Below are 27,542 nucleotides of genomic sequence, written 5' to 3'. Positions count from 1 at the left end.
TTAGTTGAGATTAACATATAACAGAGCACAGGTCATATGTTGAAGCATTCCATTCTATTGCCATTTTCTACCATCAAGTATGTTGCAAAATCCTTCCATTCAATTGTTTGCTTACTGTTATTGATTTACTGTTTGGTAATAGTATTTAATAAAAAAAAATTAATACATTTTCCACAGATTCAACTCAAAATAATCTTGAAAATTGAAACATGCCCTCAAGGCAAAGAAAAAAAAAAGAAGCAAAGTGACTTACACCGCACCTTTAAAAAATGGAGATAATGGACCTTTGCAGCAGTCCTCTAGAATTAAAAGTTGTGTCACCAAAAAAATTCCGGGTAAGACAACAAAATCTTTTTTAAGAAACATTTTCCGACGAAAAAGTATCACTAGAGAACATTTTTTAGTTCAGAAGAAGAGAGCCAATTTAAACGGGAAGGAAAGGTCCCTCAAAAATGTAACTGCTAGAGCAGGAGATAACTGTGCATGGTAGTAGAAGGAAAAATCTGTTTAGAGACATTCGTAGACGAATGTTCCGCAACAGGATAATTGGCAATTTGTTAAAAAATTTTAAGAAGGGTCAACAGAAAGTGGCTTTTTATAAGAGAAAGAAAAATGTAGAGAAAATTATTGATCAGGCTTTCGAAATTAAGCGAAAGTTATTTATTTTGGTAATCAATAGAATTAGGAAACTAAACAAGGTAATTTATGATTTCAAATCAAATAGTAGATGGAAGAGAGTAGTTAATAGAAGTAATTTTTGTGAAGTTTTCTCAGGAGAATGGATGCATAGTTCAAGTTGTGAGGCATTTTTCAATGAGGAGAGTTACTTCCAGGACAATGATTTTGTGCATGCAATTGACACCAGTGGTCGAGCATATGAGGTAAAAGATGGTTGTCCGGTTGAAAAAGAAAAACTTGTGTCTGCAGATGCAGAAGAGGTGTTAGGTGATGAGGTTTTAGGGAGACGTCCTAAGGGACCAGTGTACATCTGGAAGTGTAGTTCTATTTGCAGTGTGCGACAGGATTCCATCAATTTGCTTTGTGATTTTCTTCGTACATTTAATAAGAAAAGTTTAAAACAGAAAATGAAGTTGCTGCAAGAATTAGACCCTTGCAGAGTGAGAGAAGTGACAGGTTTGCGTGGTCATTCACTGGCTTGTCTTTCCAGGAGAGTATGCCAGAGTGTTTTTCATCATTTCAGGATGCTAGCAGTGCATCATAATAAAGTGAGGAAATTAGTTAGAATGTTGTATTATGCTAAGAGTCCGGCAATTATGCTTAAACAATTAAGCACTGCTCTTTTGCATGGTTCTGAAGTAGATGTGAAGAATATTTGTGAAGAATTTGAGTTCTGTTACTTTGCTGGTGAAGAGAACAATGTTGAAATTGACCCAGTAGAAGTAGGTAATGTGGAAGAGAGTGTACTGATTTCTAATATAGATATGTTTCACAAGGAAATTTTCAACTTTCAGGTGAAATCAAGTGAGAGGCCTAATTTCACTTGTGTGTGTTGTCGACAGACTTATTATAAGAATCAGACTAAGTTAGTGGATTTATATGCAAAAAGTGAAATGGAAAACAATAGTGAATGGAAGGATTTTGCCACATACTTGATGGTAGAAAATCGTTTTGATTTGGGATCGGACCAACGTATGTGTACTTATTGTTTAAAGAAATTAAACCAAAACCGGATGCCTGCTAGAGAGGTTTTTAATAATCTGGAATTGGTTGACATTCCTTCTGAATTGAAGGATTTAAATACTTATGAATCTATTTTGATTCAAAGTGTTCATCCCTTTCAGGCTATTGTACGAATTGAGCCAAAGACAGGGAAATTGCCTCCATCAGATTTACAGAGAGGATTAAAGGGAAGAGTTGTTTATTTGCCTTTAGATTTGAAGAAAAACATTAATACAATTGGAGTAGAGAAAGTGGAAGAGGAACCCCTAGTTATCCTAGTTAATGGGGTTCAGACAAAGAGTAAGAAAATCTGGCAAGATCTAGTGGATGTTAGGAAAGTCAAAAAGGCAACATTGTATTTGATAAAAAATAATGAGTACTACAAGAATGTATGTACTGCAGAAGAGGAAGTAAGTGAAGAAGAGGACAGCGAATTGTGTGCTGGGCAAATTGAGAAAATAGAAGCTTCTAAAAATGAAGAAATATATTAACATTATAGTGTTCATCCTTTGCATTCCAAGGAAGTCATGGGGAATGCTATTGAGTTGTTTCAAATGAAACAAGCCAAAGGGAGTCCCATTAGTGTTTTGGATGAAAGTTTGGAAGCTTGGTGTTTCCCACAGTTATTTCCCACAGGTCGAGGAGGACGATATGATGAGCGACCTGATCAAATTCCTGCTTCTGAATACCGGACTTTACGATTGTATGCAGAAGATCCTAGGTTTCGTCAATGCATTCCCTATTTGTTTCATCTATTGTTTGAAAGTGATCTGTCTGGACTGTCTTATGCAGTGAATCACATCCTGAAAAGTGGTGTACAACTGCGAAATATCTCGGCAAGGGACTTTATGAATAAAGTCAATGTGCAAGACAGTATTTTGGATTCTCACCTGATTAATCTCATGGCATGTCAGCGTGGTACTAATGAGTATTGGTACCGTCGTCATGGTGACTTAAAATGTATGCTGAGGAACTTAGGAACTTCCACATGGTTCCTCACTCTCAGCTGTGCTGAGTATGGCTGGGAAGACTTACTTGAATTTCTACGAGAGGCAAATGGAAACATTGAAAATATTGAATTCAAGACACCCAGAGAACTGTGCTCTTTGGATCCAGTGAATGTATGCAGGTACTTCAATCATAGATTTGAAGCTATGATGTCTTTCATCCCGAACAAGAAAAATCCACCTCTTGGAGAGGTGTTGGATTTCTTCTGGAGAAAGGAGTATCAAGCACGAGGTGCTCCTCATATACATATGCTACTATGGATCAAAGATGCACCCAAATTTGGAACAGATCCGGATGACTTAGTGATGAATTTCATAGAACAGTATGCTACATGTGCTGTTCCAAAGACAAACGAAAATAAAAGTCTAAGAGAACAAGTTTTACGGTTTCAAACCCATCGTTGTGGAAAGTACTGTCGTCGTAAATTCAGAAACAAGGACAAGTACTACACCAAATGTCGTTTTGCATTTCCACGATCGGTGATATCTAAAGGAAGAGTGAACAATTTGATGTCTTCTCTGCGACATAATGTGATGAGGAAATCACCCAAAAACACATACATTTGAAAAGAAACGAAGAGTCCAAGTACATTAACGACTACAACCCAGTGATTTTGTCCATGTGGAATGCTAACATGGATATACAGTTTGTGGCTGACAACTGTATGGCTGTGGCTCGGTATGTGACATCTTGCATCACAAAAAAAGAAAAGACAGAACTCAAGGATATGTGGGAGGATATTTCCCATGAAAAATGCCTCAGTAAGAAGTTGTACAGTTTCAGTCTGAAGATGTTGTCGCATCGAGAAATCGGAGCTTACGAATGTTCTGACCGGTTATCTTCAGCAAGTCTGGTAAATGGATCAATGGGTAATGTTGTTGATTTTGAGAAATACAGAAATAGAGATGGAATTGAATTTTTAAAAATTAAATTTGATGGCATTGAGGAAGTACAGCTAATTGGTCGTTGCACAGCTAGGTTTTTGCTTGTAAAAGACTTATATGTTCGCCGTAAGCAGTTTCCTGTTTGCTTGGCAAATGCGGTGACAATCCATAAATCACAAGGTTTAAGTGTAGACACTGCTTTAGTGAATATATTGGCAGTTCTGTGTTCAAAGAGGGTATGGCTTATGTAGCATTGTCACAAGTCAGAACTTTATCGGGATTGTACTTGATTGACTGTGATGTCACAAACATTTGTGCGGATATAGATTGTGTTAAGGAATACAATAGGTTAAGAAGAGAGTATGCACCACATTTGCCTCAATATCCTTTGTTTGAGAAACGTGTGGTAGGCCAGAAACGAAGAAATATCAGTAATAGTAGGGAGGTTGTAGCAAAAAGACCAAATGTCGATGAACCGAAAATTGTAAGCAGAAAGAAAATGAATTCTGTTGAAGATGTTGTTGGTTTTCAATTTGAAAATAGTTCTGGTGTCAACTGCTATGCTAATGTAGTGGTTAATGTTGTCTTTTCACTAGAGACTTTAAAAGAACAGATTGTGATGAATTCGGAACAAAGTTTATGCTGTTTGTTGAATTCTGTGTTAGAGAAATGTAGCGCTGATAGAAGAAGAGTAGAAAGTGTGTCTGAAATTCGTAATCTGTTAGACAAATGTTTAGGTCAAACGCAATTCTCTCAAAATATTCAGCAGGATTGTCAGGAGTTTTTAATGTATATGCTTGATGTATTGCAAGATGAAGGTGTAGATGTAGATTATCTGTTTGGCCTTTCTTATCAATGGCAGCATGACTGCGAGAACTGTAGGCTATCAAGTACTACTAGTGTAGACTCAGAAAGATTTATATATTTAACTTTGCCTGACAGTAAATCAGTATCCTTCAATAAGCTAGTAAAAGCAGCCGATCAAAACATGGAGTGTAGCCAATGTAAGTCTGCAATGCTGTCCACGTTAATTATAAGAAGTTATGGCCAGTATGTCATTTTAATGTTCCAACGATGTAGGTCTGATGGAACTAAATTGACAACTTTAATTAATAATTTTGTGGCTTCGCAGTTGTCAATATCAGGAAGGACTTTTGTAACTAGAGCAATTATATATCATGACGGTCCATCAACAACTTCAGGACATTACACAGCTTATTTAAAATCTGGAAACGGCTGGTCATTCTGCAATGATTCTGTTTTAACTTTCAAAAAAAGATTGCCTTTCCACCTTCAAAATTCTTACCTGGTGTTTTTACAACCAAAATTTTAGGGATGGAATCTTGGGATTTGTTCTGAGGAATTTCAAGAGGTTATAATGGCTCCTACTCTACATGGCCTTGTGGATAATTGTAGTACAGAGCGAAAACTGTTTGTGTTTATAAGCTAATTCAAGCAGTAGATCAAAACAAGGAGTAGAGGAAATGTAAGTCTGCAATGCTGTCCACAAATTTAAAAAAGGCTGCTCTTTCGGCAATGATTAGAATTTGACTATGAAGCAATGTTGCCTTTTGACTTGTTTTCAGTAGTGAGAATTTAGGGAAGGTAACTGAATTATAATGATTCTAGGTGTTGTTGTAATTTAGTGTGCTGTTTTAAATTGCTTTGTATGTCTCATTTTTCTTAAAATGATAGAGCTTATCTTTCAGAAAGTGGCGGGCAGAAAATAATAACAGCACAACAGAGTATAAGCTGTTCATAGGACATCCTTTGACGTCATGGAAAGTAAGTTACTTTTGAGGAGTTCTGATTTCTAATTGATAATATTATATGGGTTTTTTAAACACAATCATTTTGATTGTGTTTTTTTTTCCCGCTGTTATATGATGAATACCTTCAACTCACTGTTATCAGTGAAATTTGATATATTCTGAGAACAGCAAAAATTAACCATTTAATATGTATAATTATTCTGTACTTTGAATTGTGATTTTTAATATGTACTTATCTTGTCTCATGCTCACTCATCTTTTACTACTTTCTATCAATTTTAAAATTTGTGTTCTCTCATTCACAGATTGAAAGTATAAAAATAACACATGACTAAGTTAACGATAATTATAAGATAAGTGTTTAGTACTCATTCTGTTACATCTCTTTTACATTTAACTTTTATTAGTTCCACTGCTTCATTTCTTTAACCCTCAGTTTCCTGCCTTTGATACTTCCCTCATTCCTTTTTCTATTACTTTTTTTTACTCTACTCTTTCCACTCCTGTTCTCAGTCCCTCTTTAAACAGTATCTCTGTGTTACTCCCTCTAACTGTCTTTCTTTTAACATTACTTTCAGTTTACTTACTCTTCTTTTTTTAAAAAAAACAATTTTTTGAGTTCGCTCCCGGTTCGCGTACCGGCGCGCGAACCGGGAAGCGAACCAAAAGAAATAGAGTTTGTCAGAGTGCTAAACATTTTAGCAATTTCTTATAAAGGGGAGGTAGTTCGGAAAAGAACCTTTTTAAATTATTTTTGTTGTTTTATTTTTTTTATTATTTTTCTGAACATTTTGGTTTTTTTGTATTTTTTGAACGGTTATATATTTTTTTTGTTTTTTTTGATGGGGAGAAACAAAAATGATTCATTATGAAGGGCTCAACAGGAGCAACAAAAAAAAAGATAATTTATTTCTTGGGACGTTTTGCACATTTGTGATTTTCAATTGCTTTATTAATTAAGTTTATGCTGCTCTCTCTGAAGCAAATGAGTTGTCCACAAAAAATTCAAACATGCTTCACACTTGCAAATTTCATTTGAATATTTGGGACCATCTCCCTCGCCTCTGGTCCCGACACTGCCTCTTCATTGGTGGATGTACTGGCCACAGGTCGGGGGTTATCCACCAGATCACGAAGTTGTGCAGCACTGTAATTTATAGGGTGCCACCTTTCCATATGGCGATGCATTGTATAATTACCAAAACTGTATTTCTTGTCTGTTTCTCTAGACAGTTCATCTTTGCAAATCAGGCAGGTAACATACTGGGCATTTACCTTTTTTTGTTCCGGGGGTATTGAAAAAAATTGCCAAATATAACTTTCTTTAACATGGGACCTCCTAGGCTCTTCAGGTAAAAACCTTCCTGTCCCTTGCTCCTCTTCCTCTCCTTCCTCTTCTTCCTCCTCTTGTTCTAGGATGACCTGAGGAGGTGGTCCTCTCTTCCTAGGAGGTTGTGGTGGTGGTGGGGGTCCACCAGCTGCAGCAATCATTGAAGCCATTTCTCTGGTATTGAAAAAAGGTCTTTCTCTCATAAAAATGAAAGTCAGAGTGAGGAAAAAAGGTGGGGCTTTCATCATTTGGGAAAAAAAAATTCTAAACCAATGAAAAGTGTTATTTTTAGGTCATATGACCAAGCCTTCCATCATTAGGAAACCAAAAGTAAAATGAACCAATGAAAAGTTTTATAAACAAGTCACATGACCTGTTATGCTTACGTTACGCGCTCCGTGCCGCGCCCCGGATCGCTTCCGGGGCGCTGCGCTTTGCGCCTCGGTTCGCGTTCCGGAGCGCTTCTGGGTGCGCTAACGCGGCGCGTCATAAGACGCATTACGCGGTAACGCGATACGTCGCGCTTACGCGAAGCGTCACAATGTTGCTTTCTAACGCGATATTTGCGCTAATGGAACGTTTACCGGTTCGCGGACCCGGTCGCGGAACCAAATTGAGCTAACGGGAAGCTGCCCGGTTCGCGGACCGGCAGCGAAACAAAAAAAAATAATTAAAAAGAATAAATAAATAAAAAAATAATATTACAAAAATATAAAATATATTTTTGAATTAGAATAAGAATACATTTTACAGCTTTTGATATTTGCTATTAAAAAACCACTGAAATTCACTGAAAAAACCAGAGGTTATAGACCATATATAGTTAGGGATTAGCATTTACAAAACCTTGAAAATTCACTGAAAAAACCATAGGTTATAGACCATATATAGTTAGGGATTAGCATTTACAAAACCTTATTTTACTCGCACAAAACCATTGAAATTTGCATATATAGTTAGTTGCACTATATATATATATATATATATATATATATATATATATATATATATATATATATATATACATATATATATATATATATATATCACCATCCATCCTTAACTACCAGCTCCTCCGTAGACCATCAGGTACAGACCACAACAGTGCTTTTTTTCAAATATTTAGTGCTTTATTTTCGTATCCATTGTCAGGATGACGTTTTGCGTCTGCGTGGCAGCAGCCTTGATCACGAACGCTGGTGCTTGTTCACCTTGGTTAATAAACCGGAAGGTTCTTTTCAAGTTGTGTGCATTCTCAATGCTTTGGGCACTTTGGTGAGAAAATGTTAACACGGCAACCCAGCCATGGAGAGTTGCACCATTTCCTAACAACTATAAGGGAAAGGCTGTGAGGAGGAACTGTGCCTAAACTCATTTTTCAGCACTTCAGAAGCGGGAAAAACAAACGCGCTCAGTGCCATGACCTACTGAAGCGTAATAATTAAATTTAATAATTTACATGAAGCAGAGCCAACTGAGGGTAAAAGTGTACTCTGACTGGAACTACAAATCCTAGCCTGCAAGAAAAGAATCACGCAATACGCAAGGCCCACTGAGGGTATTTAGTTGAAGCAGGCTGAATCGGAGCCATCTGCTCATTGTTTAAAAAGAATCCATGACTGAGAGGCAGGAGCTTCGAATCGCGTCGGATGGGATAAAAATGTTCACATGAACACTGGAGCTCGTTTGCCTTGTCAAATAAACCGAAAACTTCTTTTGAAGTTGTGTGCACTCTCAATGCTTTGGGAACTTTGGTGGAAAATTTTTAACACGGCAGCCCAGCCGTGGAGAGTTGCACCATTTCCTAACAACTATAAGGGAAAGGCTGTGAGGAGGAACTGTGCCTAAATTAATTTTTCGATTCAGAAAAGGGGGTGGTGATGGACAGAGTATCTGAATTAAACAGAACACTCGTACCCAGTCAACAGATCAGGGCTTGATCCATCACCGTTTTTTAGCTCACTGCACCATCCCAGCTCAGAACCTGGCTACATACAAATTAGTCTGTCCCTGGCCCAGTGCATCATGGGAACAGGGCAGACTAAACTACCAAGCCAATTCTTTAACTGGAAAGGAAACAAGCTTCCGGGGACCGGTTTCTGGCATTAAATTAATTTTCCGCACTTCAGAAGCGGAAAAAACGAACACGCTCAGTGCCATGACCTACTGAAGGGTAATAATTAATTGTAATAATTTACATGAAGCAGAACCCACTGAGAGTAAAAGTGTACTCTGACTGGAACTACAAATCCCAGTCTGCAAGAAAAGAATCACGCAATATACGAGGCCCACTGAGGGTATTTCATTGAAGCAGGCTAAATCGGAGCCATCTGCTGAGTGCTTGAAAAGAATCCATGACTAGGAGGCAGGAGCCTCGAAACGCGTCGGATGAAAACTTTCACATGAACACTGAAGCTCGTTTGCCTTGGTAAATAAACCGGAAGGTTCTTTTGAAGTCATGTGCATTCTCAATGCTTTGGGCACTTTGGTGAGAAAATGTTAACATTGCAGCCCAGCCGTGGAGAGTTGCACCATTTCCTCACAACTACAAGGGAAAGAGCTGCAGGGGCCACTCCCTTAAATGCAGCATGCACACATAACATGCAGAGCACATCAACACTGACAACAATGTGGTACAAACCGCAACAAGTCCACAACAGAACACAGAAAACAACTGGTGCCACTTGTGTGTACATTTGGCATTGCAGTGAAATGTGAGTTGACAATGTACAAGTACAAACACACATCTGTTATGTTGTCGAAATGTCCAAAGGCAAATAGGCAGCTCCTCCCACACAGCCACAATGTACATAGTCATGCAGTCTGTATGAAAACATGTACAAGCGACAACAAACATGTTGACACATTGTTAAACTGCATCTCCCCTTCACATTGCAGAGGGAGAATCAAGACCTCCTGCAGAGCAGCCCGAACATCTCATCTCTGATGATGAAAAGGATCACCAAAGCTTCGACTCTGATGCCCTCCAACAGCTTGTGGAGAGCCTCTGCAGCCCTCCTCCAGGAGCAGGGCAGCCCAGCTGCTACGAGGAGACCCGACCCTCTGCACAGACCACACAGCAGGCAGCGCCCACCATCACGGCTGCCTCCCAGGACCCCCACGAAGGACACATGTGTTGGGGTGCCTGGAGAATCTGGCTGAACAGGTGCGGGTGGGCTTCGACCGCATGGCAGCCAAACTAGAAGCCATAGGTGGGTGTCTAAGTCCCATCAGGGGCAACTCACAGTCCCTAACGAACACCCACAGTCTGTTCCATGCTCTCCAAAAGACCATGGCTGACTTCGCTGGAGCCCTGACTCAGAGAATGGAACAACTGTCCAGTCACAGTGTCTCTAGCGATGTCACACAGGAGTTGGGAAACATGCGGAGGTTAATGGAGACCATGGAGCGGGCGCATGCAGAAAGAGCGGCTACCACAACTGCACACCAGCGAATGGTAGCTGGGTTCCTCAATGACCTCAAGAAGACCATCCTCATGGTATTGCTGCCACAAGGCCTCGCGCTGATGCATGCTGCTGCTACCACTACATCCACATCTCCGGCCCTTGAGGTGTCAGTGCCACACGCCGGGAGGCGTCACCAGGCGCTTTATAAGCTTCTTTAAACTAAACTAAACACAGTGCTGGAGAAAGGCCAGCACCACCCACACGTGGAGCACATGAAACAGCAGTGGAAGAGGATGCGGATGATTCTGCCTTAGTGCTGGGCATTCATCCCCGCCATATGGCCTGTTGGTTCAGCCCTCTGCATCATCAACTTCCACGGCCCCCCAATGCACTCTGAGACACTCAACTTGGACCTTGACATGGACTGCCATATTCTGTTTGATTGCCAATGACAAAGCAATCAGACTGCGGACTGAACTCTTCCTCTTCTTTTGGCCTTGTCATTCTCTAAAGGACTCTGGCTGGCCCTCCATGGGCCAACATTGTAATGTGGGGTTTGCATGGCCCTGTACTGCTCTAGATGCAACACTCCACTGAATGTGCATTAAACATTCCTAATCACACAGATGTGTCAAGTCTAGTGTGGATGTATGGATGAATGTAGGCTCAGTGAATTCCTATTACCTCCATGTGGCTCTTGTCGTTGAACTTGGGTCACAGGGTGACACATTGCCAAATGCGGTCCGTGGGGCGCAGACACAACAACAGGGACACACACATTAGTTACTTCCTTGTCCAGCCCAGTACGGAACCACGCCCAGAGCCCCAGGGCCATTGTTCAGACCCTTACGCTGGGCTGGCATACGCCAGGCCAGCCGACTCTGCTTACGCTCATGGGGGGGGACAACTCCACATATCCCAGGTCTTCCCTGTAGTGCTCTGCTGGTCACAGGTCTAGTTGTCAGCATGCCATAGCCACTCCCTCACGGCTGGTGTACACCCACACCACACCCATCCAGCACAAGCGTCACAGGACATGTGACCCTGCCAATAAAAAGGGCAGGGTGCACGTGCTCGACGCCATTTACACTCTCTATCTGGGTGTATCCGTGTGGTGTTCATGTAGGCATAAGGGCCTAGGGCCCTGAAATATTACATTGCCCCGGCCCGGAGGTGACATGCTGTTGTCTGCACCACGATACTCAATCATACAGGGTCCATGACTTGCGGGGCACAGACTGCTTGGCACTGGCTACACTGTGGCAGGCACAGGCACACCATCACGGGACGGTGACTTTCGGTGCACTGAGATAGGGGCACCTTAAGTGCTGAGTGGGTGTGCAGCCTGCGATGATCGATTTCAGATGAGGGACCTGGCGAACTGTACTACATACCGGCACATGGTTGGAGACACACCAGTGAGAGCAGGTGAACCGTGAAGCCTGGGTGTGCAGTGTCGGCACTCTCTCTCCCTGTCCCTCTCTTCTTTTCTTTGTGTGTCTCTCTCCCCTCTCTTTCCTTCTTCCATTCTCTGTCCCTCTCTTTCCGTCTTCCTCTCTCTCTCCCTCACTTTCTCTCTCTCTCTGTATCTCTCTCTCCTTCACTCTCTCTCTGTCCTTAGATGGCCGCATGACACACCTTCCCATCTTCATTTTTGTCTTGCAGGCTGTGTCCTACAGATTGTCCTGAGGAGAGCCGCCATGAGTCTCCATTGATGTTCTTTTGAGTTATTTTGAATACATTTTTTCTGGTACTTCAAAGGTGAATGTGTGATGCTCCTTTTTGTGATGACACATGCATGTTACATGTAATTGTGCAACATCATTTGGATTTTTTGTACATGATTTCATGCCGTTGATATGACATGTCTTTTTCGGGAGGGGGGGTTGTCGGTGGGTGGTGTGGCCCTATTGGGCCTCCCAGCTGCATGATCAGTGGCTCCATGGCGTTTGTTGTCCTTCAGTTGTGGCTCTGGGCTGGGCTCCCTTTTGTGGTGCAGGCTGTCGTCCGACTTTACACTAGGTCAGAGCAGATGTTGATTTCCTGCTGCTAACGCACTGTATCGCCTATTTAGTGATCTTATCGCCGATCTGGCTAGTCGTTCAGAATGTTGCGGAATGGTGTTGTTGTGGCTTTTGGCACAGGAACGCCTACTCTGTATCTCATTAGCGATAGTTTCGGGGTTCATCTGTGGCAATGTTTTTTGCGGCTGCTACCCCAGGTAAACTGGTGATATGGGCTGTTATGTGAATCGGGCGATACATTTATCGCCACTTTGGCTGCGATAAAGTGCTGTTAACTCAGCGATAAATCCTTGAGAATATTCCCCAATATTGCTTGCATGTGCCGGCAATAACCTTTATATCAAGAACATTAATTATACACATTCATCACTTGAAATTACAGTATATTTTTGCTTTGGTATTGCTACAACTTTGTTAAGCAACGTACCATTATGTGAATGTCAACACGTTCTGAGTACGTGCCTCACTCTGAAAACAAGCAACACTAGACCGAAAACTGCAGGGATCAGCCTCAAACGTAACAGGGACCACTGAAGCTGGCAGGTTTTAGAGGAATGCACAAGCCGCATTTTCATTGTACCTCTAGCCAAGGCACCAGTAACCCTTTAGAATATATTGCGTGCTTAATGCATCACAGTTGCTCTGGATCCTCTCTACCCAAGCAAACTGAGTTAAAATCGATTTAACTACTCTGCTCTGTAAACAAGCGACGATCTGCTTCAACCCACAGTAACATATTTTTTTGTTTGGTGTATCCTGTCTTGTTCCTTCATCTCCTCAGGTTGTCGCTGGTTAAAAATTAAAAATTAAAGAATGCAGCGAGGAAAAACTTGAAGTGCATGGCATTTTAAGGTACGCTGGGACTAGGAAATTGCTGCAGGCGGAGAGGTAAATATGATTCTCGAGCGGGAGAAACAATTCTTTCCTCGCTGAATTATACATAGCCCTAACGCAGGAAGGCAGAAGGTGAATACATTTTCTCTGGCTGGCTGTGGCCCCAGGTGGGATCAAGGAGGCTGAAGGGTCAGAGGTGCAAAAGGTTATTTTGCCAAAGAGGAGTTTCCTGCCCCAGTGGGCACAGAATATATATCTCAGATTGGCAATCAATTAAAAAAGGAGTCGTTGTTACTTGAAAGTGAAACAGATCAAAAAAGCGGAATCAACATTTAGTGAGATAAACAACCTGATATTAATAAACAAACATAAATATTGCCCAAAGTAAGAGAACGCTATTTGATCAGTATGCAGTAGAAGAAGGATACTATTTACAGACACATCCTGAATGCTTGCAGGATACTGCATGAGCGGATATGTGAATTACTCCCCCGGTTCCATCCTTTCTAAGATTTTTATTGAAACTTTTCAAACTACCCTTCACAACAAAGGAATCTTGGGCGACATGTACGTAGGTGTTTTCCATTCGCAAATGACCTGATTAAGAGAATCAGGCCGTTTGGGGCCGTAAAATGCATTTTCCTATGTACCAAACCCATTTTTCGATTCAGTAAATGGGTTAGCGAGTCAGTATTAGGAAGGAGCGTGCTGAGGGCGTCCCTTTCCAATAGTGACTTGCAATGATATGTAAGAATGGTTTGCGACAGTCGCAAAATATTCACATTTTACTGCCAACTTCAAGTTAGTGGTAACCCATTTCCAAATGGGAATGCAAGGAAGAAGGGCAGGCAGTGGCCCCAAAGTCCTCTGCCTTCTCTTTCAAAAGAAAACTGAAACGTTTCTTTTTTATTTTTGAAATGCATTCCTCTTTCCTTTAAGGAAAACGATCTGCATTAAAAAAAAATGCTTTATTTAAAAGCAGTCCCAGACATGGTGGTCTGCTGTCCCCAGCAGGCAAACAGTACTGTGTTTTTAGCAATTTCCAGTGGGTCGCATATTGTGACCTGCCTCATCAATATTAATGAGATAGTTTAATTACTACACCATTAGGAATCGCTGTACGGAATTTGTTTACTGGTTGGGGAGGGTGAAGCCCTACTCAAGCAGGAACCTACAAGCCTTGTGATGGTGAAGCCACAAGCAACCCCAAATCAACCTGTGCTTAACCCTCTGGTAGCTTGGCACACAAATTGTCAGGCTTAACTTAGAGTCAATGTGTAAAGTATTAATGCAGTACATCAAACAGTTATAAAAACAAAACACAACACAAGAAAAATTTCACACCACTTTAGATCAATAGAGTAAAATTTAATACATAATTTAAGATCATAATACAAAAAATCTAATCAGTATGATCACTTAGTTATGTAGTTTTAAAGATTTAAATGAAAATAGCAGCATAAAGCACAAAGCACTAACTGTAGTTATCTTGTCACATCGGACTGGAACAAAGTCACAGGTTCAGGCCGGACAAGATTCCTAGGAGCTGTGAGGCTGCGATGTGAGGCCCTACGTCAGCATCGAGGACACCATCAATGAGGGACTTCAATGCGGAGGCATGCATCAATCATCAGTCAATCATTTGTAAAGCACACTAAATACCCGCAAGGGTCTGAAGGCGCGTGGGGGCCACTGATAGAACAGCCAGGTCTTGAGTATCCTCCTAAAGGTCAGCAGGTCTTGCGTCTGTCGTAGGCTCCGTGGGAGAGTGTTCCATGTCTTGGCGGCGAGGTGGGAGAAGGATCTCCCACCGGTGGTTGTTCTTCGGATGCGCATGACGGTGGCGAGTGAGAGGTCATCGGAACTTAGCTGGTGGTTCGGGATGTAGAAGGAGAGTCGTCTGTTGAGGTAGGCTGGGCCGGTCTTGTGGAGTGACTTGTGTGTGTGGGTGAGGAGCTTGAAGGATATCCTGTTGTTGACAGGGAGCCAGTGCAGGTTTCTCAGGTGGGGGGTGATGTAGCCGAGGCATGGTACATTGAGGATCAGTTGTGCCGAGGTGTTTTGGATGCGTTGTAGTCGTTTGATGAGCTTGGTTGGGGCTCCCGTGTAGAAGGCGTTTCCGTAGTTGAGTCTGCTGCTGACGAGTGACTGTCTTTCTTGTATCTGTCGAGATCCATCTGTAGATCTTGCGGAGCATGAGGGGGGTGTTGAAGCAGGAGGAGGAGACGGCGTTGACTTGCTTGGACATTGAGAGCGTTGAGTCGAGGATGATTCCCAGGTTGCGTGCAGGGTCGGTGGGTGTCGGGGCGGCCCCCAGTGCCGTAGGCCACCAGGAGTCGTCCCAGGTTGAAGGGTTGGAGCCAAGGATGAGGACCTCCATCTTGTACAAGTTCAGCTTCAGACGGCTGGTCTTCATCCAGTTGGTGATGGCCTTCATTCCTTCGAGGATGCGTCACACTACAGCTGGTTCCGAAAGACCTGCAGGACTTGCAATGCAGAGTCCTGTGTCAGTGTCAAGAATGCTGTTGACGAGGGGCTAGAGATGTGGGGACTGGCATAAAATATACATTGCGCACCAGCTCCGATGCAGAGTTTTTGGGAGTCGATGCGTTGCAATGCGTTGGTACCACTGGGTTCACAGCTGGGCTGGCAGAGCACATTCAGGCCTAATTGCAAGTGTCTAGGAAAGAGTGGCCGCACTTTGGAGACAAGACTCACAGCCGGCAGAGTCTAGGTGTCTGATCACAATGTATGAGTTTGAACCCTACCCAGGTACTACTCAGCCATACCTATATCGGACTCCAGCAGCTTCTGATGGAAATGCAAAATTATGCACTGGAAAACACCTTAAAAATAAACCTGAGCAAGACTCGTACGATGTCAATCAACAACAACAAAAAACAACAGAAAACCTGGTTTCTTGGTGGTTTAAAAATTGAGCCAGCTTGCGAGTATATATACTTGGGAGTTATTTTTGATAGAGAAGGCTCTTTTGTGCAGCAGAAGCAGGAAAAAAGAAGGAGAGGAGCACTGATTGCCGTGACGTTGAAAAACTTAGCCACCCCAACTGATGGGACCGATCCTGACCCCCTATCTGAAAGTCATTCAGGCAAAGCTACTCCCCTCGATCACCTATGGCAGCGAGGCCTTGCGGGGAAGAGACTCTAAAAACCTGGACAACATACAGGTTAAAGCTTACAGAACATTGTTTTCGCTCCCGCTCCACAATTCGCCTGCTCAAATATGACTGGAGTTCGGCCTGCAAGATCTAGCCAGGCACGGAGCATACATCATTTGTTGCCACAAACTCAGAACCACCACTACAGACACATTAAACTCTTTGCTATGGCAGGACATACAAGGCAGGGACGCATCTCACGCAGGAACTTACTTGCAGGCAGCGCTGGGAGCGACTAAACTCTCTGCGCTTTGGGACATGCAACTTGGGCATAATACTTTTAAAAAACTAGTTTGGAAAAATGTCAAATTACTTTCCTTACGAGAGGACAAGGCTGTTTTCTCCAAAAGATCTCATGCATGGATGACCCTCAACTCGTACAAATCTTTAACACCACAAACATACTTTAGTCAGCGTTACCCAAAAGCCACAAAAATGAGGTTCCTGAAATATAGATTAGGGATTCTACCAAGTACAGAGAACCTCCCACCATGGCTCAGGACAGAGGGCAACGAGGCCTGCCCGCTCTGCAACTCGAAGAAGGGTGACATTCTCCATGTCACCTGTCTATGCGAAGAACTACAACAAGCCTGCCAACTGCTCCTCAAGGATCAGTTTAAGCAAAAAGTGATTAGTACCAGAAGGCAAGCGGTGCTCGCCCGCCTGAATCCTGCAAATACTAAATTGAACTGCAGATATGTCAAATTTCTCAAGATGTTCGAGCAAAGAATTCAAAGACCGCCAAAACCGGGGATCAATAACAAAGACACAGGCTAATAAGCAGACGGACAGAAGGAAACCAAGGAACCCACTGTTCCATCTTTGAAAAAAGGCACATGGTCACACTGTACCTTTTAATCGTATCTTTATTTTTAACGGTTTTAAAGTATGATATTTTAAGATTCTTTGTAACATGTTTTGCACTGGTTTTAATTAACTATGCATAATAAAATTTACCTTACCTTACCTTACCCTCTCCGGGTCATAGTAACATATCAGTTTGTGGTGGTGGTATGGGTTGATGTGCCCCATGAGGTTGCCTTCCTGCAAGTGCACAGACCTCTGCTCCAGTGGGTAACCATACTCTGGCTGTATGTGGAAATAAAATGGAAAAGTCACCAGATGTAACCACAAAATGTTGAATGCGTGCAACATGTCAGCTGTTTGCTCAATGGCAACTACATGCCAACAGTAATGATTGAATCATTAGATCTGTGAATCAGGCCCGTTGTCTCCATTTTTTGTTTGGTATGTCCCGCTAGATATCTATTTTACTCTCAGTTGTGATTAAAGTTTACCATATATATTTTAGGCCAACTTTCAAATGTTTCATTAACTAGGAGACATAGCCAGAGTATTGCAGCAAGAGTTGTGTAGTGAGTAAATCTCTGCAGCCAAGCTGACTATCTGCCTCACGTGCATTTTTACTTCGGCAATGTATCTGTGAAAAGTGATTTCTTCAACAAATTAGGCAACTCTGCCCATCCACAGCTTTACATTTAAATGGAAGAAAGAGAGGGGCACAATGGAATTGTTTGCAATAGGGCAAGCAGAAAATGCTGCAAAAGTGGGTAGGATTACCCCAGTGAACTTTTTCGCCATTGGTTATGGAGTGACCAGGAGTTTCCAACAACCACAGGGTGGTGCAATGTGGCATCCCCAGAGTTTTTTCTGGGTAGCTCGAAGAACAGAAAAGGACTGGATCTGCTTTTTGTAACCTGACAGCACCAGGAAGACTGAACCTGCTCTTTTACCCAGGACAAAGAGGTGGCCTCCAAGGTTCATAAGGCTAACTTCCTGTTCAAGCTACAGAAACACAACAAGCTATAGGAGGACTTTTTCTGAAAACTCCCAGCTGACCAGTTCCACCTGGACCTTGCCCGAGTCCCTGCTGCTGGCCGTTGCTGAAGTGAGTCTTGACCAAAGTGCTGTTCCCCAGGTTCTTGGATGGAGTCAAAGTGTGCTATGCCTAACATCTCCTGAAATCAGAGAAATGTTTTAGGTTCAAGAACCTAGAAAGGACCAAGCCCAACCTACCAAGCTGATGAGGGTGCGTTACCCCTTTGCAAAAGATTCAGGTTGTTCCCGGCCAGAGCTTTTTCTCAGCAGCAAAATGTTTTAGGTGGACCTTCTGGAGAAGGTATCCAGCTTTGTAAAGCCCTCTTTGGAAACAGACTGCAGCCTTACCTCACTAGACGAATCCAATCTCCAAAAAAGTGGCTAAGTTCAAAGGTAGAAATCTACACTAAACAAAGGCTTCAATAGTATTTGACTGGTGATGGATCTTTTTTGTGGGTTTTTTGGCACTAGTTCTATATTTAAACTTAAAACATTCATAACATAACTCGGGTTTTCCTTATTAGTTTTGTGTTGTTTTAGTGTGATTTAATTTATTAAAATTCACTCTATTTTTCTAAATTGGTTTGCGATTTTACTTTTACATGTCTGCAACCTATAACCTATACAATAGCCAAAGAAATTATAACTGACACACCAAATGCGTTGCTCCTGACCTCACTCTTGATGTAACAAGGCCTATAACAAAAGATACAAAATAATATTACAGGTCAGATTACTTACCATAATATCATTAACACTACCAACAACACAAAAATAAATAAAGTGTTAATACATTTTTGGTATGATTGAGTATGTGTTGTTATGCATGGATGGTGTGAATTACTTGTTAGTTTTATATTTATTTCTGTGAGTATTGAATTTGATGTACAACCAGACCCTACAAAGCATGATCAAAGACTGACCAAATTACATAGGTGTGCTGGGTTCAGGGCATGACAGGAGGCTGCGGCATTCACTCAGATCCTACTACATATATCGTCAATGGATTAAATCGACAAGAGGCTTGGGAACAGGGGCATAGCTGGACACCAGACCCTCAGTCAAGGTTCTAAGAGCACATTATCAGAATAAGAACAATACATATTGTTGATTAGTTGGAAGAGAAAACTAGCAAGAAATAAAACTAGCAAGAAATAAAACTAACAAGAATGATCAAAAACCATAAAAATACCTCCAACATACTTCAAATGAAGGGCCATGGCAAAACCTGGAAAATACTGAAAACCATGCGTAATCATGAACAACAAAGCCGTCACTGCCCCAAAGCACTGCTCACAAACTAATTCAGATCTGATGTGGCATGGGACATACAAATTATATATCTGATAAAATCAATCAACATTCCATGATGGCTGAGGCATTTTGCACAGGGGTTGTAATCCAGCGGGTTACCAACTTGCGAAAATCTATCACCATATGTTCATCTGGGCCCATATACACACTAACTCTTATAGGCCGGTTATTCCCGCTGGGGGTCAATTTTATAAATGCTTAAATTAGTATCAGTTACCTATATCATCTTGCTAATCTTCTTAGTGATCATAAAGCCTTTTCCTTTTAGTCAATGGGCCTATTTAGTTGGAATTAGTTGATGGTGATATGACATAGGTGCACTTATCTTCTATTTTATTAAATAACCACAGACTCTGGAAAATGTAAATGTTTTATCTAGTTAAAATCATATGAACCAAACAAATTACAGTATGAACACCAACTCTCTGAGGAAGTAAACCAGTTTTCCCAATTTTAGTATTATATTCTCCAGTCAGGGTTTGGGGCATCTCACAGCACCGCATCGGGCCTGCTGGAGGTCTCGGAGGCAAAACAGGAGTGTCTGGACACCGGCGGGAGGGCTGCATTGATTTTGCTTGACCTGAGAGCGATGTTTGATATGGTCCCACACGCTCTCTTCCTCTCTCGTCGGGCCAAGATCAGCGTTTTGGGTGCCACCTGGTGTTGGCTTAGGTTCTTCTAATTAAGGAACTGGCCAGAGCTATGTGCTTAAATCAGGCCTTATTCCGCTATCATGGCAGGGAAGTATCATTCAACCAATATATTTTCTATTTCTATTTAGGGGGTTTTGTAAAGCGCATGGTGACGCACAGCGGCGTGTCCCCGCGCTGAGGAGCGACTCTTATATAAATATAAGAGTATATTAGATATATAAAAGTGGCCCCCAGGACAGTCCGGCAAACTATCGCCTAATAACACTTACAGATGTGGATGCGAAATTTTTTGCCAGTTGTCTGCTGGATGAATTGGAATCATGGGCCATAAGAGAGGAGTTGATTCCTAATTTACAAACTGGTTTTAGAAAGGGTGAATCAACTTATACTAATTTGATTTTATTAACACTATTAGGCGAAAGAGCCAAAAGTAGGAAACAAAAATTGTATATTTGCTTTATTGACCTAAAAGCCGCTTTTGATTCTGTGCCCCGAAATGTTCTTTGGTGGAAGTTAATTAATTGGGGTATATCTGAAACACTTTTAAAAATGATTAAATTATTATACTTCGACACCTGGGTTCAGATTAAAATTGGTGACGGTAGACATACAACCCATCGCCTAGCAACTAATGTCGGCTTGAAACAAGGTTGTGTTTTGGCTCCTTGCCTTTTTAATCTTTTTCTGTCTGATCTCCCAGCCGATTTTAATAATGTTAATGCGCACTCTCCCTCTGTGTTTAGTAAAGAGATCAAATATTTGCAATATGCAGACGATACCATTTTATTGAGCCAAACGGTTATAGGGTTAAAAAGATTAATAGATTCTTTTAACTCTTACGTTACACAAAATGGTTTAACAATTAACATAAAAAAAACAAAAATAATGACAGTGGGAAAAGGCAAACTAGGAGTAAAAGAATGGAATAATAATGGTTTGGTTATCGAAAATGTGAAATCATATAAATATTTGGGAATTACATTTGATGAGGGTATGACATTTAGGCAGCATTTTAATAAACTTGAAGCAAGGGGCACCTCGCTCACATTTGCCTTTAGAAAATTGAAGGATAAACTATCATGCCCTAATTATGACCATCTAATGAGGGTGATGAGAGCAAAGCTAACCCCATCTTTGGACTACGGTTCTATTATCTTTCAGGGCAAAGATGCGAAACTGCTTGATGACATAGAATTAAGGACATATAAATCTGTTTTTAGGATTCCCAGATATATTAGTCGTGCCAATATATGACCTGAATTTGGCTTAAAGAATCAGTTATTGGCCCGACAATCTACATTTTTAAAGTCCTTGCTGTCATTATCTCGAGCAGAAGAGGGCTCATTAGCAAAGTTGTGCTGGCTTGAGATCTCAAAAGGTGAATACTCGAGGAGTTGGCAGACTTATTTAAACGAGTGCTTATGTAATTTTGAATGTTCAAAATTAGGGGATGAAGTGATGAGTATAATAGTTTATAAGAAAAGAATTAATCAAACGGCTGCTTTACTGTCTACTATAACGGATAAAGAGGAACTAAGGAAAAAAATCACTTATGGTCAATAACCAACTCTGTTGGCAAATTGTCGCCCCGAACCTTATCTGTTATATCATTTAAGACCCCTGATTAAGAATACATTTATGTCACTAAGGTTTGGGAGATAACCAACTAAAGACGGAATTCCAAAATGGGAGAACAAATGGCCATCGAGTATTTGTAGGCTCTGTGGGCTGTGTGAGGAAACCTTACTGCACATTGCAACCCTATGCCCAATCTTGCCAGAGGCGCAGAAGACTATCTTCAAGCCTATTTTCAATGAATTGGGAGTTGGAACATGTAGGAATGCAATTATTGTCTGTCTAAGAGGGGTTAAAATCCCAATCTATCCATCAATTTGTTAAGTTTATCTTTATTGCTGAAAAGAAATTCCATAAAGTAGATATTATAAGCAAATGAATTCCCGCTATGAAAGGTATTTAGGAAAAATGGTAAGGATATAAGGTTCTTAAATGTTTTTAGGGAGATTGGGGCTATTTTAAGGTCTTTTATATTCATTTAGTATGGAAAATTACCCTATAATTGTGGATTGTATTTTAAGCATAGCACAAGTCACTTTAATTCTCCTGGAGTTTACTACTAGCAATAAGTCCATTACACTTTAATTACCATTGTTGAATGGCATTCCGTGTAGTATTACTAACTTGAGGAGTTTACTTGTAATTTTGACTGTTAGAAATTTTACTTTTTGTACTGAATGCACAATGCACTTTGTTTTGGCTGCTAATTGTTATTGGCAATATGTTGAAATCGCTAATATTTGCTGCTAGCATAAGGCATTGTATTTTAGGTATAGTACAAGCCATTTTAATTAATTTTAATGGCATTTACCCCTAGTAATAAGCCCATGGCACTGTACCGACGGTTATTGTATAATATTCCGTGTAGTATTACTAATTTAAGGAGTCGATTGGTAATTTTTGGTGACAAAACTACGTTTGGTATTGAATGCACAATGCACTTTGTCTTTCGCTGCTAATTGTTATTGGAAAAATGTTGAAATTATAACATTTGCTGCAAGCATAAGACACTTTAGTTCTGATGTTGTAAGCACAAAATTTGCTGCTAGCATAAGGCACCTTAGTTCTGATGCCGTAAGCACAATGCACTTTATTCCTTTGCTGCTAAAGGTTATTATCAAACTGTTAAAATCGTTAATTATCATCTTATGATAGGTGGATCTTTCCGAGGTTGTTAAAACTACATTGTTCTGTGTATTTCTTAATTTTTAATTTGATTTTGTCATGGATATGTACTGCTTTTTTTTGTTTGTAATGATTTTAATTAATCAACAAAATAAACTTTTACTTTTACTAGGTTCTTCTTGGAAGGATGGGTCCAAAAGATTTGGCTTCCGCTCTCCTCCTCCGCCCACCAGCCTGTGACCACTGGTGTTCCTCAGGGGTCCTCCCTTAGCCCCCTTCTATTTAACATTTATGTTACACCCCTTGTGTACCTGGCAGAGGGCCTTGGGGCTAAGGTTAGGTCTATGCTGATGACACTCAGCTTCTTTTTACCTGGAATAAGAATAGGGACTCTGTCTCCTCGGTTCAACACTGTTTGTCCTCCATTTTTAAATGCCTATCTGGTGCGCAATTGAAGTGTAACAAGGAGAAGTCAGAGATCCTCCTAATTGGTAAATTCCCTCCCAATTTTAAGGAAGCTCTCTGGCTGCCGGTGATCCCCCTACCCACCTCTACATGCAAGCCCACGAAGAACCTGGGGGTGTGGTTTGAGAAGAATTTGTCTTTCTCCAACTCATCTCAAGAAATTTGCAGGGACATATTTTGGCCCTTTAAAAACCTTAAGGAAGTTTCTTTCTCTCCTGTCCAGGAAGGCAAAAGAAACGGTCATCCATGCCCTCATTCTGTCTCAATTTGACTATGCCAACACTCTAGTGATGGGCATACCAGGCTATCTGTTAAAAAAACTACAGGTGGTCCAAAATGTGGCAGCCAGACTTCTTCTCGAGAGTTCCGTCACCCAGGAAGAGCGTGAGTAGTCAACTACACTCTTTGCACTGGCTTCCGGTGGACGTGCGGGTCAAATTCACAGCTTTATTCATGGGCCACCGCGCTCTTCATGGTCTTGGCCCTACTTACCTACAAAAACTGCTTTCATTTTATGCCCCCTCGCGACAGCTGCGCAATACGTTTCTGCGTTTCGCTCAGGTTCCGTGCTTTAAATGTGAGAGGCTGGGAGGCTACTCTTTTGCCTGGAAGGCGGCAGTGGCTTTGAATGCCCTTCCTCTCTGCCTGCGGATTACTCAGGACCCGCTGATTTTCAAGAAGAACCTTAAAACACATCTTTTTGCATAATACCAGACTATGGACCCCTTGTTGATGCGCTGGAACACTTTCGAGTCCTTTCGAGTATCTATTTAACATAACAAATTTCAATGAGATTATCACATTTACAACAACAGTACCTCAGGAAAAAGAGAATAGAGAGACTTCACAGAAATACATTTACCTAGGATGGTGTGGAAATTAGACCCTTCTGGCTAAGAGATTAATGGGTCCACTGGGAAAGAACGGTAGACAGGGACTTCAGGACAGGATAGATGACCTCTTCTGGATTTGACGCCTGCGTCCCACCCCTCTCTGAAACTAACTTCCTCTTTGTTTCTTCCGCGATCTTCTTCTAATTATTTACCTCATTGATTCTTACACAATCTTCTAATTATTTGGCCTTAAATTTCTAAATCTGCTTCTTCAAATATTCGATCAGCATTCGGACAGCATCCCTGTCTCTCAGCGTTCTGTCTTGCTGTGACTGCGCACTGTTCTAACTAAACTACCTCAATTATACTTTTCTAAAGACATGTACCAACCCTAAATGATTCAACTTTATGAAACTCCTATTTCTGATTGGCAAGCTAAGGGGATGATCATCACACCATGCTAAGTTTTAATAAATTTTCTTTAGTTCTTTGTTTTATGTTCCCACCCATTAATTTGTTCTCCCAAGCTTTATTTCCCACCCATATTCAAATTTTTTATCAACAACAATGTATACATTTTACAGTTGTCTATTGTATCTAAAGGATGTCCAGTTGCTTCCCAAGATATGTACCGAGATCGGCCTTGTATGGGTTTCAAGATTTGACATCACTGCTTCTGGCTTGTCATCAATGCACCTGCGTGAAGAGTCCTCTGCAGTGTATACTTTAGCATTGTTCACAGACCCAAATACGAACTAATAGAGAGGTCAAATGAAAAAGTATTACTTTCAAAATAAAATGATTTCAGTGTATACCACCTATCTCTACTCTAATCCCATTTGCTTAAAAAGACTCTCCCTGCATTAGCATTTAGTATATAATTGATTTTAATTTCAGCAAAGCAGATACTTAGGATGTGAGTTTCCAAGCGATCATTTTAGATGCATTTGCACAAAAGCAGAAATTTCCCACCAATAGTAAAGATGTCATTCTGCGTAGATGCAGTTGCCGCATGCGCAATACAGTTTCTCGCGTTAGCAGCCATTTTAAGGTCCACTAGGGTTATTCGTTAGTAGAACACATAAGCAAGCTTCATCTAGCTAATAATATATATAAAATGTGGTGCATATTAGTATCACAATATATTAATAATACTACATTACGGGTTTATATGAGAGGATTGCGTCCAAGCAAGTCTCTTTTATACAAGTCCTTGCTCCATCAATCCCCTCCCTGATGGCCTTGATGCCATCATAAAACTACCCATACCCAACCAGATGCCAACTTTAACATATTTCATATTTCATATTCCCTTTCCTGTCATTTTCATTTTCCACTTCATCTTTATCTTTCAAATTTTTCATTTCTTGTACGATTCTCCGTTCATTTCTTTAAGCTTAATTTCTTCATATTTTCTTTTCTTTCCCTATTTATTTACTTCATACCTTCTTCTCCTTGTACAACATTTGCACTGTATCGGGAAAACATGGCGGCAGTCGGCTGACTGTGGCAGTGCTCTGCTCCGTCTCGTCCCATAGATGCCTGGCCGGTAGCTTAGCAAACTCGACTCGCTTATCGTCAGCAACACAAGACTACAGAGCACCCCTTTTGCTGATTTAACTCTTCAAATTTAACTGCGTGGAAAAATAACCTTGCTCCTATCTCGATGTGCCGGGTTCCCTGCGTAAGGAGCAGCGCTCGGGAGGAAGGACGCGGCAGACTCGGCAGTTCTATCAGCTGCGGTGACGGAGACGAACGAGGAAGTGAACGCCCTTCGTGTGCTGAGCTCTCACCTGCGCTGCAGGGTGGAAACAAGCCACCCTGGAGCTCCGCAGAGTGAGACGGATTCAAAGTCTTCTCGGGGTTGCTAGCGCTAACGGAGCTAACGGAGCCTCTCACATTAACAAGCTGATATTTGGAGCTAGCGCTTCGCCGGGCACTAAAACAGACGGTGGTTTTGTTTTCCTGTACACAAGTGCTACACCAAAGGGCGGGTCCTCCGAGTCTTCTGCAACTTCTGTAGTAAGTGAAAACAGCGTTAATGAGGTGATTAATAGCAGAACTTATTGCACGTCCCTAAGCTTAACTTTGGCACCCATGAGTGCTGCAGAGTCTGCTAGGAAGTTAAGAGGAAAGAGCGTAGTAAAGGGCTTCGTGGGGGCCAGCTTATCTCGTAAAAAGAAAGCAAAGAGCGCATTGAAAGATATTGAAGAAGAGGCTGATAGGAAGGTTTCTGAGTTAGGTAAAAGCCCACAATCAGGCGCAAAATCACACTCAGATCAGGAAACATCCTCTTATCTCTCGACTGAGGTTAAAGCAAAAAGGGGAAGGAAACGTTCCAAAGCGAAACACCCTACTGCTCCCATTCCCAGAATTACCCCATCTTTGCGCTCATATTTCAAGGTGGTCCCTCAAATTTTGAACCTTGGAAAAGATCAATTCCAATCTAGTAATAATATTTCCAAACTTGGTTCAGAGACCATGGAAAACAAAGAGCAAGTTTCGCCTCTCGAGACCTTAGCCAACCTAGTAGATAATCAAGCTACTAATATTGATTTGTCTCATACATTACAATTAGAGGAGAGTCCACTTGTTGAGGTTGAGGTAGAGAGCTCAGTGCTTAAAAATACAGCGGACCAAGCCACAATAAACTCTGAAATGTTGAAGGCAGTGGATGAATTGTTATTACCCATCCCTCCAGCAGATGGCAGTAATGATCCTGTCGAGATCCCTAATATCAACATTGAAGATAATTTTGAGGCTGGGATATTCTCTGAAACTCCTTTGAAAACACCTCAAGAATTAAGTGATGCGGTCGGATCATGTGTAGAAACAATATCCGTAGCCTCAGTACAAACAATGTTTGCGACACTATCTGCAGAGATTAAACAAGGCTTTGCTGAGTCAGCCTCTAATCAGAGAGAGATAAGGAGCTTTTGCGAGTCTCTTGATGAGAGATTAGGCAACCTGACGTTAAGAACTCAAGCTTTGGAGGAGACAGTGGGCCAAATATCAATGAGAGCCAAGGGCACTACTGAGGACATCGCAAAATTAAGGAAAGAAGATCAAGCCCTCTCAGAAAGAATGGAGATTTTAGAAAACAATGCGAGGCGTAGTAATATACGCATCCTGAATATTCCTGAGGGGAGTGAAGGTTCGGATATTAAGAGTTACATAATCACTCTACTAAAAGAAACATTAAATCTTTCTCATTCCATTGAGGAGCTAGCAGCGGACATTCAACGCATACATCGGGATCCTTTCAGACGTAACATCCAGCGGACCAAGCCTAGGAAAATCCTCGTAAACTTTCACACCTACTCATTGAAGGAACACATTTTGAACCAGGCACTTAAGCTTAAGTCGCAAACATATAAAGGCTATAACTTTCAGATTCGCTCAGATTTGTTCTGCTTCACCTTGGATAAACAATGGGAGCTCGGCCAAAGGATGGACGCTTTTCGTAAGCTAGGCGCTACAGTACAGATGGGTTTCCCTGCATCCCTTAAAATTATGCTAGATAACAAAATGCACAACATTAGATCAGTGCAAGCTGCAGATGATCTTTTATTATCCTTTGGCAGCAGGAAACCAAGGGAGTGATACTAAGATGTGTTGAAA

This window comes from Lissotriton vulgaris, chromosome 3_1 (assembly GCF_964263255.1).
Source record: "Lissotriton vulgaris chromosome 3_1, aLisVul1.2, whole genome shotgun sequence".
NCBI lineage: Eukaryota > Metazoa > Chordata > Amphibia > Caudata > Salamandridae > Lissotriton > Lissotriton vulgaris.
The sequence above is the reverse complement of the archived record's forward strand: the minus strand, read 5'-3'. Positions refer to the sequence as shown.